Source organism: Pyrus communis, chromosome 13 (genome assembly GCF_963583255.1).
Source record: "Pyrus communis chromosome 13, drPyrComm1.1, whole genome shotgun sequence".
NCBI lineage: Eukaryota > Viridiplantae > Streptophyta > Magnoliopsida > Rosales > Rosaceae > Pyrus > Pyrus communis.
The window spans coordinates 17,766,538-17,783,495 of NC_084815.1; the positions used below are offsets into that span (position 1 = coordinate 17,766,538).

The window sequence follows — 16,958 nt, forward strand, 5'->3', positions numbered from 1 at the left end:
GTGCAATCTGTGATATCTAGCTCTTATATGAGGCCAGCTCAGTCTTAAGGTCGGCCACCTCTGCCGTCAAAGCTGTCACCTGGCGCTTTGACTGCGATGATGAAGAGGCTCTAGGTTCCCGCTACCGAGCATTCCCCATCCCCCTACAATACGTCCCCGGCCTCCGCCCAAGAGTCTGATACAAGGTCTCTATAAGGATCTAAAACCCCGCATCCTCTGGGGGATCCATAAACTTGAGCAGAGTCTTGGGAGGAAGCTAGGAGGCAAACTCTTGAAAAACCAAATGCCTCTTCTCCATCGTCGTCGTATGTGTAATATAACATGAAAATATTAATAATAACATTCAAATAATAACCATGATACTTGAATGCGTAAGATAGTAATTACAATTGAAGAATACTTACATGAAGTGACTCGGCCAACTCATCATCGGGTCGAACATAAACGTCGATGAAGACATCGATCTCCTGGAATTTTGAACCCCCCTAAATAGAACAAGATACGAAAATTGTTAGTATGAAAAAAAAATATATTATTGACATACCAAAAATTGAATATGAAAAACTTTATTATTACTTGCCACCGCGCCTCCATCCTATATGAGAAGGGCCTCGAATCGAAATAATGGAGAATAGTCACCTTCTCCTGATTGCTCTTGTTGGCTTTTGCATTATTCTGTTATACAAAAAAAAAACGTATAATTTAAATGAAATATAAAAAAATCAATAAATATTAGTAAGAAACGTATAATACTTTTAAACATAATATAAAAAACGTACCACATAGTCGGGCACCTAAAAATGATTACAAAGCCACACCCAATTATCTTCCTAGTCTTCAAATTCCTTCGGGCAACCCTCATCAAGAGCGACATGCGGATCATCAAATGTCTCAAAATATTGGTGCATGTTGCTTTTCCACTGCTTGTACCGTTCAACGAATAGCTTGTTGACGTACGTCAACATATCGTTGTTGATGTCGTTGACATTGTAGTTTATCTGCAATGTAACAAATTAATTACATACATTAAGTAATATAAATAAATAAAATTTGAAGGAAAAACAATTAAAAGGTAGGATACTTACCAACAACTGGGCGCGCACCTTCGTCCTCATCTCGTTCGACGTCACCTTCCAAGACTTCCATTGCATAGGGCAATCAATCTGAATGACATGACCAATGTCGTGGCCCAATGCGCTATGTTGCTCCACCATTGGTGTAGCCCGATGCCAGTCATCGTATCCGATTGTGATACGTCTGTTGGTCACCCAGGTGACCTTCACCATCTTCAACTGGCAACAAGGTCCCCGAGTATTTTTCTTTGCTGCAAAAAAATAAAAAAAACATTCAAACACAACAAATAAAACTGAAATTTCGGCAGAACCTCCTCTAAAATTGTAACAATTCCTAAACCCTGGACATTATAATGAATAATATATGATATCCAACAACAATCACAACAGTTGAATGCTTCAGTAATGGAGGACAAGTGAAATATTACATTGTGTATATCTAGTTTCTAACCTATCCAGAATCAAAAGCCAACTAAAAATTTTAATCGGAGGAGGAACATTTAACATCCACATTCTATTTAGCAACTCAGTTTTTAAGTTATTTGTTGTGACATTATTTTGAATTCAATTCCCAGGTTTGACAGTAAATCGATCATTGGCATTCATGCTCCAACAAATAGAATCATTTATATCAAACACTGTTAACAGAATACGACAAATTTGATTAGCAATATAAATATTGAAAAAATTTAGCATAAGAGATTTATTTGAGCAGTTATTGGAATTATCACATGTTTACCTAGTTAGGACCTTAAGGCATCAGTAGTGGATGCCGATGTTGCATCGGGCGTGCAGGGAAGGCGGTGACCACGCCTAGCGCTAACAGCTGGTAACGCAATTAAAGAGGCTAATAACGCCAGCGCCTAGGAGGACTGGGAAGCAACTGCATCAGCTGCATCAACCAGATTAACCGGTCTGGGCTCCATATCTGCTGGAGCAGTGGCAACTGAAATAGAAGATGGGGGAATGGAACAGGGTGTAGTCATCACCGCCTTACAACTTCTAATAAGCTGCAACATCCACAATTAGGAAAAAATCAATGCCTATTCATTGAAGTCAATGTGCCAAATCAAGTGTATATTCTCTATATTACATTTACATATAAATTGCAAACCATAGTTGGCATCACAAACATATTTCTCATATTACTTGACCATGACAAAGCACCAACTCCTTAACTCATAACAAAACACAGGTGTAAAACATGAACACCGACAATCATTTTCCAAGTATTTGAAATTCAAGAAAAATAAAACAAAGCACATTTAAAATCAAACAGTACTCAAATTTGAAAGCAAACATCACCCTAGAGTTGCATTGTGATGAAATTCTAGTACACCAGACATATTATATGGTAAACAGAAAATTGGCACCCATTGTTTCCTAGTTGATACATGTTGAAAGATATAATTGATGGAACAAGGTACAATAATTGGTGAGTCTTTTATGAAGGAAAAAAACTATACAGAGCAAAATCAGTACACCTAATACCAGAAAGCAAAGCAAAATAATGCCATGTGCCAACACATAAACTACAACAAAACAAGGACATAATACGGAAAATTTCCAGGCATATTCGAACAAAAGAATGCAACTTCAAAACCCACCTAGAAAAGACGGCATAAATCTTTTATCCCCAATCTAACCAAATGAAAACCTAACACACGGATTCCCAAATACAAATTCAACAAACCAACTTTATGAAGATAAAAAATTATGTTGTTAAAATATCAATTATGTTGTTAATTAAGGCAAAGTTGAACCACTGATCCATGTTTTGAGCGTTGGAAATCATGAACCCTAAAACAGTTTTCACTGTTTTAATAACTCTAAACATGACAAGTTCAAGAATCCCAACCATTTTGATCTACTATTTTTCCACAAATATAGGTTTTGGGATTTGAACTATTTTTCTTTAAAGTTTGAGATCATAAAAATCAGTCAAATAAGGCTTTGTGTTGTCCACTTGTAATATCATTTCATAAAGATTTGAATTGTTCTAATATCATGTCAGATTCACACCTAAGTGACGTACAATTAAATACCACGATAATGTAAACAGGTTTGATACTTTGACATAAAGTACTGTAAACAAATATTGGCAGCCACAAAATTATCTAGTCCGAAAGGAATACCAAAAGTCGGAATGGCAAGGAAACTAGTGAAGCATTTAGAAAAGAAACAATCTTTAGGACTAGATAGTTCTATAATTTAGAAAAGCTAGCCAGCAACCATAAGAACTACAAACACAAGTTGCTAGCCCAATATATCATAGTAAACTACTATTACTAAATGACAACACAATTCCTAATTAAAACATCACTCAAGAGAAATCAATTTAATAGGAATATTAAATCGAATTTGAACCAGATTTCCTATTCTTCCTACTAGGATGAAAACTGAACCTAAAAATAGCCTCTATTACACGACAACACAAGCTCTAACACTAATCGAATGAAAAAGAACAAGAAAAACTGACAAATGTGCATGCAGATATTGCATTATTGCAACTTGCATTCCACGCAATATAAGAAACCAACAAAGATTTACAAAAATATACGAAAAACTGCCATGGCATACATACATTCAATTATACACAGAGTACATATAATCAATCTAGAACCCTAATTGGGAAATTGCTCACTGGTCTGCACATATAATTAATGTACCAGAGAACATATATTTATATGGCTTCAGATTAAACCACAAGCTAACATAGTCCAAGCTAAAGGTTCAGATTCCAAAGGTTTGTAGCTCAAGTGGTTAAGAGCATTTACCCTTGCATCCGAGATCCTAGGTTCGATTTTCCCTTCCCCAAATACCGCTCGTATAAAAAACACTCCATAAATTTAAACAAACCTGAAGCATTACACAATATGATATGAATAGCCTAAGATAGTTGTAAGATTGAAAGAATCTCATGAAAAAACTTGAACATGAATCCTACCAAAAATGGAAAAGTAAATTCACCGGCAACAAAAGGTTGTAACAAACACAACAAGTATCCTCCACAACTTGAACCTCACAAGCTTAATAGGAAATTTTGCTACTTTATGATGTGATTCCATCAAAAGCTAAACCAAATGCACATTAAAAACAAAATGAGAAGTGAATCGCGTATTTATACTTTCTTGAAAGGAAAATGTCAACTGGGTTTTTAGCATTTTAGTTGCATGAGCTTAGCTTTACCATTTAAAAAAATAACATATGAATCTACTTTTTCTCATCTCCCTAAATTTTCTAGGAAACCAAACAGAAAATGCAAAAAAAGATGTGAATTTTAGAACCCATTCTTCCTGGTCAGATTAGAACCCTAATTCAAAGCAATTATCAAATCAAAGAAATTATTTAAAACATTAGAACCCTAATTCCTAATTTGACTAGAGTTAAGTCAATTGAAATTTTCCTGAGAGGGAGAGCACTGTTGGACGAGGAAGAGATAGGGTTGTTGAAGGAGGAAAAGAAAAGGCTTTCGGAGGAAGAACAGAGAGGGGGTGCCGGAGGAGGAAGAGAGAGGGTTGTCGGAGGAGGAAGAGTGAGTGCGAGGGAGAGTTGATGAAGATAACTGTCGGAGGGAGAGTTTACAGAGAGGAAAAGTGAAGGGAAAGTGGGAAAGTGTTTGCAATTTCAGTTTAATCCCAAGGTTATTACGTGATGAACAAAAGATATTCGTCGCGCAATAAATTCAAATTTTCATGAAATTATTTTCATGCGTGCCCAATTTTCAGCTCATTGTGCGACGAAGGGTAATTAATTATTGCATGAATGCCATTTGCGCGGTGAATAATATTTTGTTCATCACACAATGAGCTGAAAATTTAACTTACCTGGGTGAATTTAAAATTTATATTTATTCAAATAAAACCAATTTATTTATAACATAAGATAATTAAATTACAAAAAAAATTCATTTACTATGTTTTACATGGCAAATCGCAAATAAATTGCATTATTCAACATCTGAACTATAATAACTTTCGTTATCATTGCTATCATCATTTTCGGTCTCCCAATCTTCATCCTCGATAACTACTTCATCGTCGTCGCTCAGGCCCACTGCAACATCATATCACGGAAGATCACCAAGATCAATTGTAATTGACTGAATCGATATTGCGATTGAAGATGCTCATTGTATCTAAAATGGTTCTTGGATAAGATTTGTATCTCGAAGTGTTTCCGCATCATTTTCCATTGAAGATTCTAAACGTTTGTTAGTGACGTTATCGACGTCGTCGTCAATTGGGTCTTGTTTTGGTATAGCATATACGTTCCTCTGATCCATCTTATGAACAACTTTCCAACAATTTCTAGCTTTATAGTCATCTAGATACACAATCTGTTTTGCCATGTTTGCCAAAATGTAAGGGTCGTCATCATACCAAGTTTTGTTAATGTTCACAGATAGTAAGCCATGGTCGATTTTAACACTTCCCTACCTATTTGGGTTTGTATCAAATCATCGACACTTAAACATGATCACTTCATATCGGTCTTTGTAAAGCAATTGCACAACAGTTATTAGTTTGCCATAGAAATCAATGTCCGTACTTTCACCTCCACCAGGGACATGGACATTGTTGTTTTTTGTACATAACTTGTCATCTCATGCAGTCCCCAAAAATTTGACGCCGTTAACATGGCAACTCAAGAACAATTCAGTGCAAATCGAGCCGAACGCCAAGTTATTTAACTCTTCACTGTAAGTGGGGGAATTCAATGCTTTCAATTTATTCACCTAATGTTATACAAAAACATACAGATGTTAGTTTAAGGAAATTAAATACTACAATATATATGTCAAATAAAAAACACTTATAACTTACATATTCGAGAAACCACTGTGGAAACAATTCTCGGTGTTTCTTGGTATACAAATGTGATGGATGTTCTCGCTTCATCATCTCTTCATGCTCATATAAGTATGTCATTATCTCATCACAGTTGTTCAATACGAACCAATGCGCTACCTCAATGTCATTTTTGGAAAACGACTCGTCTCGTATAGGATCTCCAAAGGGTCATGCGCTTTGGGCAAAAACAGAAAGTTTTGCCTTTCTCACACACCCGTCATTATTGCGCTGAGGATGATTGAAAGTCGTCTCCACATCTTTTAAATACATTCCAAAGAAAGTAAGCTACTCATATTGAACCCAAGCCTCTATAATTGATCATTCGGGCTTCGCCCTGTTATGTACATTTTTTTTCAGCTCCCCGAGAAGCTTGCCAAAATAAAACAATACGATACAAATTAGTAAGCGTGAGCTAATGATGCATACAAAAATAACCAGGATTATATACCTTTCTATTTGATACATCTAATGATAATTGATAGGACCAGCAAGCAATGCCTCTTTGGGTAAGTGAACCATCACGTGGATCATACTTGTGAAGAAAGCTGGAGGAAATATCATCTTAAACTTGCATAGGATTTGGATAATGTTATGTCGTAACTGATTAATATCCGTCTTTCACAACGTTCTTGCTGTCAGTTGGGAAAAAAATTTAGACAACAACATGATTGGCTTCACTACATCTTCTGGCAATAAGTGTCGAATACCCACAGAAAGTAGGCATTGCATAAACACATGGCAGTCATGGCTCTTTAGTCCAGCAAATATAGCCTTGTTAACATTCACGCAACGCGGGATATTAGAAGCATGCCCATCAGAAAACTTTACAGATGATACAAACTTTAAAAACACTTTTTTTGTCATTTGGTTTCATGGGAAAAAATGCAAGATCCCTTATGGCTTTATCACTATCCCTATTCATCCATAAACTCCTCCGTATACCCATTCCTTCCAAATCAAGACGAACTTTGATCGTGTCCTTTGTCTATCCCTCGGTATCTAGAATGATGCCCACCAATGTGTCAAAGACATTTTTCTCAACATGCATAACGTCAAGATTGTGTCTCAATTTTAGTTTCGACCAATAAGGGAGCTCAAAAAACATAGGCTTGTGCGTCCAGTTCATATGTGTAGAAGGTGTGGTAAGACTCACAGTTTTCCCGAACAGAGCAAAATCCAAATGGTTAAGCTGTTCCAAAATCTGATCACCGGACCATTCTCTAGGTTTGAGGCAATGCTCTATATTCCCGTCGAACTCTTTAACCTTTTCTCGCCACTCGTGGTCCTATGGCAACCATCTCTGATGACCAAGGTAATAAACTTTTCCGGCGTGCCAACCAGATGTTACATCATCTTTGCATACAGGGAATGCCATATAACCCTTAGTGCTCCACCCAGAAACCATTGCATATGCGGGAAAATTGTTCACAGTCCACATAACCGCTGCCCACAAATTGAACATCTTCCCATTGGAGTTATCGTACGTACACACATTGTTTATCCATAAATTCTTCAGCTTATCAACCAACGGCCTTAAGTAAACATCGATTGACCTCCCAAGATCCTCAGTTATCAAAAGAGTCATCATCGTGTATTCTTTTTTCATGCATTTCCAAGGTGGCAAATTATATGGGATTACAAATATCGGCTAAGTGTTGTGGTGTTGGTTTAGAACCCCGAACGGATTGAATCTATCAATGGCAAGTCTCAATCTAACATTCCGAGGATCAGCAGCAAACTTGGTGAACGTTTGATCAAACTCTTTCCATGCCTCCCTATTTGCAGGATGCCTCATCACATCGTCGTCTACCCGTTTTTCCTTATGCCATCTTATGTCTATGGCAGCATGCGTCGACATATACAATCGCTGCAACCTAGGTTTTAAGGGCAGATAACGCATGATTTTTTGTGGGATCTTAGTCGTTCTATTCTAAGATGTCATTTTGAACCTCGACTCATTGCATACAGGGCATTTATCCAATGCTTTATTCTCTTTGTAGAATAAAATACAATTATTTTTGCAAGCGTGAATTTTTTTCATAACTCAATCCAAGACCATTTAACACCTTTTGACATTTCTATGGTGTTTGCAAACAATTGTCCTTCAGAAGCATTCTCTTGAAAACCCCTAAAAAGTAATCAAAACACTGGTTTGACATACGATACTTTATTTTTTCGTGCATTAGTTTGACAATGGTCGTGAGAACGGAAAAGCTCTCACATCCCAGGTATAACTCTTGGTTGGCATTTTTTAATAGTTTTTCATATAGCTCGAACACTGTATTGTCCATTGGTGTAAGCACGTCATCTTCCCCTTCTTGATTAGTGTTTGTCGATGCAAATGGAAAATCATCATTTATAATATCTATGACTTGTTCATTAGGATCCACAATAGGTTCAACATTGTCCACTCTTATGGTGTTTAAAGATGAAGCATTGTCTAATTGTTCCCCATGATGGTTCCATGTATTATATATCTCAATCATTCCATTCCTTACTAAATGAAATCGAATATTTTCAATTGTCTCCCTTAACGTGTTGTTACACCTCCTACAAGGACACCGGATTCTAGTTGCACCCGGGTTGTGTGTATGTGCAAAGTCAATAAAATCATCGATTCCATTCAAGTATTCGTCCGCGCATCTATTCGAGTTATGTTTCCATGTCCTGTCCATAATTCATGGAACCACAATAACAATACAACAATCACTACAACTTCATACAAATGATAGTGTCACCTTATGCCTCCGGCAAGGGCCCTATCCCATTCGGGAATGTATAGTCATGTCACGTAATTTATGACTACATCAGATTAGATTTCGACTTGGATGAATTTCTATAGCATCTCGGTACAGTTCTTCAGGTGTACAACGTAGATATAAAATACTTAAGTGCCACCGGAATAGCATATAAAGATGACACCGAAATCTCCACAACCGAAACCTAATCCTTCAACCATAAACTACATGTCATAACTGTACATTCCCAAACTGTCCAAATAATGGGACAATTTGTACATTCCCAAACTGTTCAAAGTTAATTTCAATTAACTCCATACATCACAACACATATTTGTACGTCACGACCAAATTTAACAACATAATATAAATATAATTTCACAACACACTATAAACATAACAAACTAAAATTTACATTAATACTTTTACCCTAAAAAAAAAAAAAAAAAGGCTTACTAGACACACTGAGATAGCTCGATCAACTTAGAGAAGAAGATGGAGGGAGTACAAGATGATGAAAATGAGAGAAAATGGAAATGACAAATGTCGGATTAAGCAAAATCGAAGGGATGAGTGCAGAGGCACAATCTGCAATTTTTTTTACAATTTGCCTCTGCACATGGCTGAATCCAGATTAAAATTTTCACTTTTGGACGAATAATTTTGCGCAACGAACAATGTCTTCATTGCGCAAATGCAATTTGCACAACTAACATAGTCTTCATCACCCAAATTACATTTGCGCGACGAAAAATAATCATTCGTCATGCAAGTTTACCCTTTTTTTATTTTATAATTTATTCTTTTCAACAAATTGCACGACGAAAACATGTATCGTCACGCAATGCATATTTTTTAATTTTTTTATATTTTTCTGTTTTATTTGTATGTATTGTAAATTTTTATTTTATTATAAATCAAAAACTCAAACCTAATTAAACATTAAATTAATTAACAAAACTAACTTACTATCCCAAATAGAAATTATAATTAATGTAAATATTAATACTCATCCACATAACATAAATTTATTAATTAAATTAAATATAAGTCCACAAAATCTTTAAAAAAAAAAAAAACAACCATCCTCAACTTCAATCCTCCCTTACCCGCAACACATCAAACTTCCAATGCCAGAAAATCTACTTGAAAAGCCCATCCACATAAATCCGTTGCTTCTCATCGCTTTCATCAACATTCCAATGAACCTATATTAATGTCAATAATAATAAATTAGTAATTTAAAAAATATTACGTTTTAACAAAAATAATTGTTCATAATTTACTACAAACTTACAATAACTCCCTCAGCATGGACTTCTTCAACTCCTCAGGAACCTTTTTCCAAGATCAAACTTGGCAGAACAATCCTTCCACACCAAATTCCCAATGTCACACCTAAATTCAGCATACGCCTAAGCCATATTTTTACCTTCAAAGTACGGCATTTGCTTATGTCGACACCTCTCTATTCGGACTAAAGTTTCTTTTTGCCAAAACCTTCTCTAGAATCGGCCATTCTTTTTTAAACAAATTTTTTTTGAAAACTAGGGTTCTGAAATTGTGTTTATATAGCACTAGGATACCTTTGCACGACGAAACCATTCGTCGCGCAAATCTCCATGTTCGTCGTGCAAAATGCGTCATAAATGCGCAATAAATGGGAAGGTTTGAACGCAATCTGATCGTGCTTTGCATGACAAACATTTGATATTCGTTGTACAAAGTCATCTTACGCGACGAAACTAGCGTCATGCAATATATATTTAGCGACGAATGGAATGATTGTAATTATAAAGTTTACGTAAACATATATATCTATGTTTACGTAAACTTTATAATTGCAAACAAATATTCAGAAAATATTTAATACCTTATGTGACAACCCGTTCCAAATTTTACGTTTTTATTTTATTTTAAAAGCGTGAATTTACTAAATTGCCCTAGAGGCAAGGACTTTGACTTCCGTTGACCATCGACTTGAGAGATGTGGGACTTATTCTTTAAGCATATCCTCGTAGTACTCTTTGGTACGAACGTATAGGCGAAAGCCGTTTGCGCGTTCGGATTATAACGGTATAGTTACGAACGTTCGAAATTGGTTATTCAAGGTTTAGTGGGTATTTAAATTAAACACCCACTTTGTGGGGGAAGCCCAAAATCAGAAACGGAGGGAGGAAAGAAAAGAAGAAAAAAAAAAAAAAAAACAGGGAAGAGAGCTTCCCGTGCACCCATACCCGCGCCACCACGAGACCACCTTCCAAGGCCGATTCTGGCCAGCTCCGGTGGAGTTTTTCGATGCCACCACCACCATCTTGAAGCTCTCATTCCCCTCTACAAAACCCACCCAAGAACCACCTTGATTGACCATGGTATGAGACGGTTTGAGGCCACGAAAGTTGACGAAAATCAATGGTGCTCCGGCCACCCTTTTCGATTTTTCGGCCAATCGGCAAAGCAATGGCCGATGCCACCACTTGGGCTTTGTAGCCCACAATCCCAGGAGCAAAACCCAACCAACCTTGACCCCGTTGGACCACCGTAGACGACGAATCGACGTCGGGAAGTTTTAGGCATCCGCCGGCTTCGTGGGCAAAATTGACCATCTTCCGTCCACTTTTGGACTTCGTGGCAGGTATGAAAGTTGCTCCACTCACTGAGATCTTCATTTCTGTGAAGTTTGAGAATTTTTGGAAATAGTTGGATTTTCCGGCGAGTCGGGGCGGCCGACCGCCACCCGCGGCGGCGCGTGCGGCGGCGCGTGGCCAGTGGGCCGCCAATGCTATTTTTAGGCTATGTCAAATGTCTTGAATTCAGTTTTGTCATTTGAATGACGTAGGTTGATAGTTGGAACCTAAATTCATTACGATACGTTACTTGATGAAAATGTGAATCGATGATCCGACCGTTGGATCGTCACCAAAATGGGATATATTATAATACGTAATATTTAAAGATTATAGGAATTTACAGATCGGGAATCCGACTTACGGATCTTCCTGAATTGGATTTGTAAGTTAGTAAAATAAATGTTCATGGCCACTTGTTTTAGGCAATTGGCGGAGATCTGACCGTTGGATCGTAATGAAATTTTAGTATGTTATTCTTGAAACATATTGTGGATCGTTGGGAGTTGCGGATTGGAAATCTGATATGCGGATCTTCCGGGTCAAGTTATACAGGGTTGTAAACCCTACCGTCGATCTTTGATCGACGGTTGACTTGTGGTCAATGGGTATCAAACTATTTTAGAATGTCGTTGAGGTTGTGTTTTATGTGAATTACGTACTCTTCGGATAAGAGTTCTGAGATGTGATTTGATAATTGGTCACAGGGACCAATCATTCAGGACGCCTCGATGTGTGCGCTAGAGAATCATAGCGTGGACTCCAAGTAAGTGGATCTTTTCCTTTTTATCGTACATATTATTGAGAGTTCTATCGACACTTTTAAATTGATTAGGTATATTACTTTCATATATAATTATTGTGAATGCTTGAAGTACGATATGAACTACGAATGGCTTGATCCCTATTTAGGGTACGTAGGCAGTCTAACAAGACGTTAGATGCAGCCATAAAATATTCGAGACCAAAGCCTTGCTTGGGAAATTGAGTAAGGCGAAGGAAATTGGTAAAGGCAAGTTTTAGTTTTATGAATTAGTTAGCTAAATTAGTGTTAATTGGGTCGTCATGGATAATTATCCCTGAAAATAAATAGTTTGGGAGTAATGCGTTATTGATTGTACACTTCTCACTGTATTGTTTATAATTGAACATGCTACGACATGTTTGAGTATTAGATTGCATCATAGTATATCAATATGTATATTACTTGCATATAATTATTGGGAATGCTTTCAAGTGCAAAGGTGAACTCAGGACACCCAGGTAAGTTCAGGTGAGTTTATGGTACTAGTTGAATTGATTTCGTTATAGCATGACTACAGTTATGTGTTAGGCAACTTCGATACTGTCGTACTGGTTGCCATGAGTTGCACATGTTATATTGAGATGCATTGAGAGCTCATAAACCTGCACCCCGGTGTTAGTGCTCCCGCCCGTGGCCAGGGCACAGTCCTTCACGTGATGTTCACCTCCCGCACCTTATGCTCACCTTGGATTCAAGGTAGGTGCACAGTCCTGTCGTACAGACCACTTTAGGTGGTTCCGACTCGTAGGTGACCCGCGATTATTCGCCCAGTCTTCACGTGATCGTAGCACTTGAACTTATTTATTTACACCCAGTCCTGTCGTACAGACCACTTTAGGTGGTTCCGACTCGTGTGCAGGTATACTTATTGAGCTATATGCTAGTCAGGTTTGATGAGATATGGATAAGTCGTACAGGTCACTATAGGTGACTCCGACTTATATGCTAGCCAGGATTGATGAGATAGGGATAAGTCGTACAGGTCACTAGAGGTGACTCCGACTTATATGCTAGCCAGGATTGATGAGATAGGGATAAGTCGTACAGGTCACTATAGGTGACTCCGACTTATATGCTAGCCAGGATTGATGAGATATGGATAAGTCGTACAGGTCACTAGAGGTGACTCCGACTTATATGCTAGCCAGGATTGATGAGATAGGGATAAGTCGTACAGGTCACTATAGGTGACTCCGACTTATATGCTAGCCAGGATTGATGAGATATGGATAAGTCGTACAGGTCACTAGAGGTGACTCCGACTTATATGCTAGCCAGGATTGATAAGATATGGATAAGTCGTACAGGTCACTAGAGGTGACTCCGACTTATATGCTAGCCATGATTGATGAGATACGAATAAGTTGTACATGTCATTTTAGATGACTCTGACTGATATATCACTTTGTATTGATTTAGTTCATTTGGCCTACTTATTAATGTATGGTGGAGTTAATGGCAAACCGTGGTTTTGGTCATTTCTGAGTATGGTTTGGATATATGTATATATGTTGTACTGTCTTATGGAAAACGATACGGGTTTTACATTAGGGCATTACTTTTAGAGAGGTAATAACTTTGGGAAGCTTGGTTTTATTGCTTACTCACACCTTCTGTTTGGTGCCCTCCAGGTTTTAGCTGCTGAGTTTGTATCGACAACAATCTGTGGTGAATCTTAGTATTAATGGATATTTTTGAGGGTATGATTCTTACCCATACTACTGTACCTTACTTATGCTCTGACATCGCGTGTGAAATGGGTTCGCTCCCACTCGTAGCGCACTCTGGTACTTAGACACTTGTAGATTCAAATTTATTCACTTTTTGTACACTATCACATTTTATGGCTTCGTCACCTTCCAGGTGTCGGCCAGCACGGTTCGATTCAGGGTCCAAGTGGACTTTCTGGGTCGGGGTGTGTCACCTTAAATATTTATTCTAAAAATATTTAATACCTTAAATATTTATTCTAAAAATAATTAATACTTTAAATATTTATTCTATAAATAATTAATACATGAAATATTATTCTATAAATAATTAATATGTTAAATATTTATTCTATAAATAATTAATGCCTTAATCCATACAATTATTTGAGTATAAGTATGATATTCATTGAAGATTGAAAACACATATAAACCAAGGATAGGGTGCTTACATTAGCCTCAATAAAAAATAAAAAAAAACCCAACAAGAATTCAAACTTAATTAAGTCCAAATACATAACTTATAAAAAAAAAAAACCTTAAATTTAAATATTGTCATACAAAACATAAATTTAAAACTACTATTTCTATGGTCCTGGTCCATTCCGCAAGACTCCATAACGCCACCAATTGTAACATCCCTCCAACGTATCATCCATCAACTGTTCATTCATATCATCATCAAGAGTATACTTACACTGTTACACATATATGCAAATAATTAATTCCAACATAACAAACTTAATTATTGATCCATCAACAATATACTTACTAATAGTTCATCCATCACAAATTTCTTCACATTCCTGGGCACATCTTTCCAAGAATGCCACTCAGTAGTGGGACAATTATTATTCCCCATAGCTACAGCAATCACATGAGCGATATGCGGGTTGGCATCACACACACTCTCATCCTTGTTTTTATACGCCATCCCAACATGAACAACATTGTGAAGAATAAGGAGAACATAATTGTGAAGAATAAGGACAGCATAAGCTCATACTTATAAGAAGGTTAGGGCCTTTGTGCGACAAAGGCTTCGTTGTGCAAACATCTATAGTAAATGCGGTATTGATTCCTCTTATTCACCTACAGTAAATGGTCAAAACTGACAGGAACTTGCACGACAAATCCTTGGTCGCGCAAATGTCCCATTTTCGTCGCGCAAGTTTTTTGCGCGAAAAAAAATTACCCCGCGTTTTCTTGCTAACTTTACATGACGACAACAAGTATTCGTCAAACTAATTATTCTTGACGACGAATATTTTCGTCACGCAATTACGTCATGTGCAACAACATATTGTTTGTCGTGCAAAATATCGTTGCGCAATCTGTTTTTTCTACTAGTGTCATTCGATTTAAGACTGAAAATTGAGAGAGATATGTGACAATTAAAAATGAGTGTTAATAATTTCACGTTTAGTCTACTTAATTGATAGTATAATAGGACATCCAGAACATAAAGACCAATATAAAGTTACATTAACAACAATGTCATGTGTTATTAACTATAACCTTTAAATGATCTTGTGGTTCCACAATAAAATCAATTAACAATATCAAAAGTAGCTCAACTCCTTATAAAAATAGCAAATATAAGTCGTTGCAAAGTTTGGTTTTTCTGTGATGTAGGACTTTCACTTTCACAACTCATGCACTTTCTCACTTATGGTGAATTTTCAAGCTGAAAACATGGACAACACAAATTGGTAGCGTGGGGTCATTGTGCTTCACACGTGGGCCAACTTGCATTAATTGTTATTATAAAAAAGTTGAGGTTCCACCATAAAACTAACTGTTAATATGCATAGTGGTCAATTATTTAGTTTTTCTTTGACGTGGACTTTTCTCTTTCACATCTTCATAACCTTGTCATTATTATATAATCTTGTGATAAAAAATTTTAGACCTAGCATAATTCACCAACAACACCATCGATATTGTCTCAACTTTACCATCTATTTCTTAGGCGTTGAGTTTTATTACAAAAGGCATCGGTGATATTCGAAGTGAAACTCCCACACATAAGTTGTATATTAATTTTGTATTTCTCCAGTGTGAGAATCTATTCTCCAGCATGTCCCCCCACGAGTGATCCCACATGGGAACCAACATCGAGAACTGGTCAACTCATTATGTCGAAACTAATGCAACTTTTCGAGAGCCTCAACATCATTCATTTGCTAGAGCCTACACAACCTTTTGCCAGCCCAGTCATTCAATACCCTTAAGTTGGAGCCAAAGCAACTTTTATAAAGCCTATTAAGGAGGTAAATTCAAGCCGAGTAGACCAGCCCAGGCATGTCAGAAGAATATCCTGCTCTGATATCATAATAAACTTTTATAGGCTCAGCATGGTCCACCAACATCACCAATATTCTCAACTTAACCACCTATTTCTAGTTATTGAGTTTATCAAAAAATGTTTTGGTGACCCTATTCTCTAATACCTTGGACCATAAAATTTGATGATTATAGTGTATTAATATTTTAAAGAGGTATAAGGTGTATTAATATTTTACAGTGTTGTAACTTAATATAAGTTATATAATAAATTTGCTTACAATAAATAAAAAAAATCGCCTAGGCCCATCTAATCCCCTAGGCGCTAGACCTTGTCTGGTTCGACTACCGCCTAGTGATTTTTAAAACACTGGATATAGCTATACGAACTTAGATTTATGTTGACGTGGAATCACAGTCGTGGGAAATATTTTAAAGAAGTGGACTATTACTAATAACAGCTCACAAAAATTATGTTTTTATTGAGTTTTCTCTATTTTAAATCTTAATGTACTCAATTACAACACCATATTTCACCTCAAAATGTAGGACCAGAACATCTTAATACCAAAAATTGTAGTAGTTGGATGTAGGCTTTCATTGAAATATTGTTCCTTTATTGATTCAATTATATACATCTCCTGAATTAATGTCGTAGCTAGAAATTGGAAACTAAGTGAATGCTATTAGTGAATGCTGGCATGTAATATGTTCAAAGCTGATGTTAGAGAGTCATTTTTGGAAAGAGATGGGTTTTGGTTAAGTCGGCATTTAAGAGGAGATGCAAAACCAGTAGTTATGTAGTCAAGTCGCTTTTCATACCTGCATTCTATGCTTAATACCATCCATTTTGGTATCAAATTTATT

The 16,958-nt window shown here is 36.7% G+C and overlaps 1 long non-coding RNA gene across 1 annotated transcript; it reads left to right on the top strand.

The window, feature by feature from the left end:
• Nucleotides 1–11,122: 11,122 nt before the first annotated feature.
• On the top strand, nt 11,123–13,889 carry LOC137712051 (uncharacterized). The gene is made up of 3 exons (XR_011065190.1): nt 11,123–11,299; nt 11,999–12,057; nt 13,728–13,889. It is a non-coding gene; the product is annotated as an uncharacterized lncRNA (long non-coding RNA).
• Nucleotides 13,890–16,958: the final 3,069 nt, after the last annotated feature.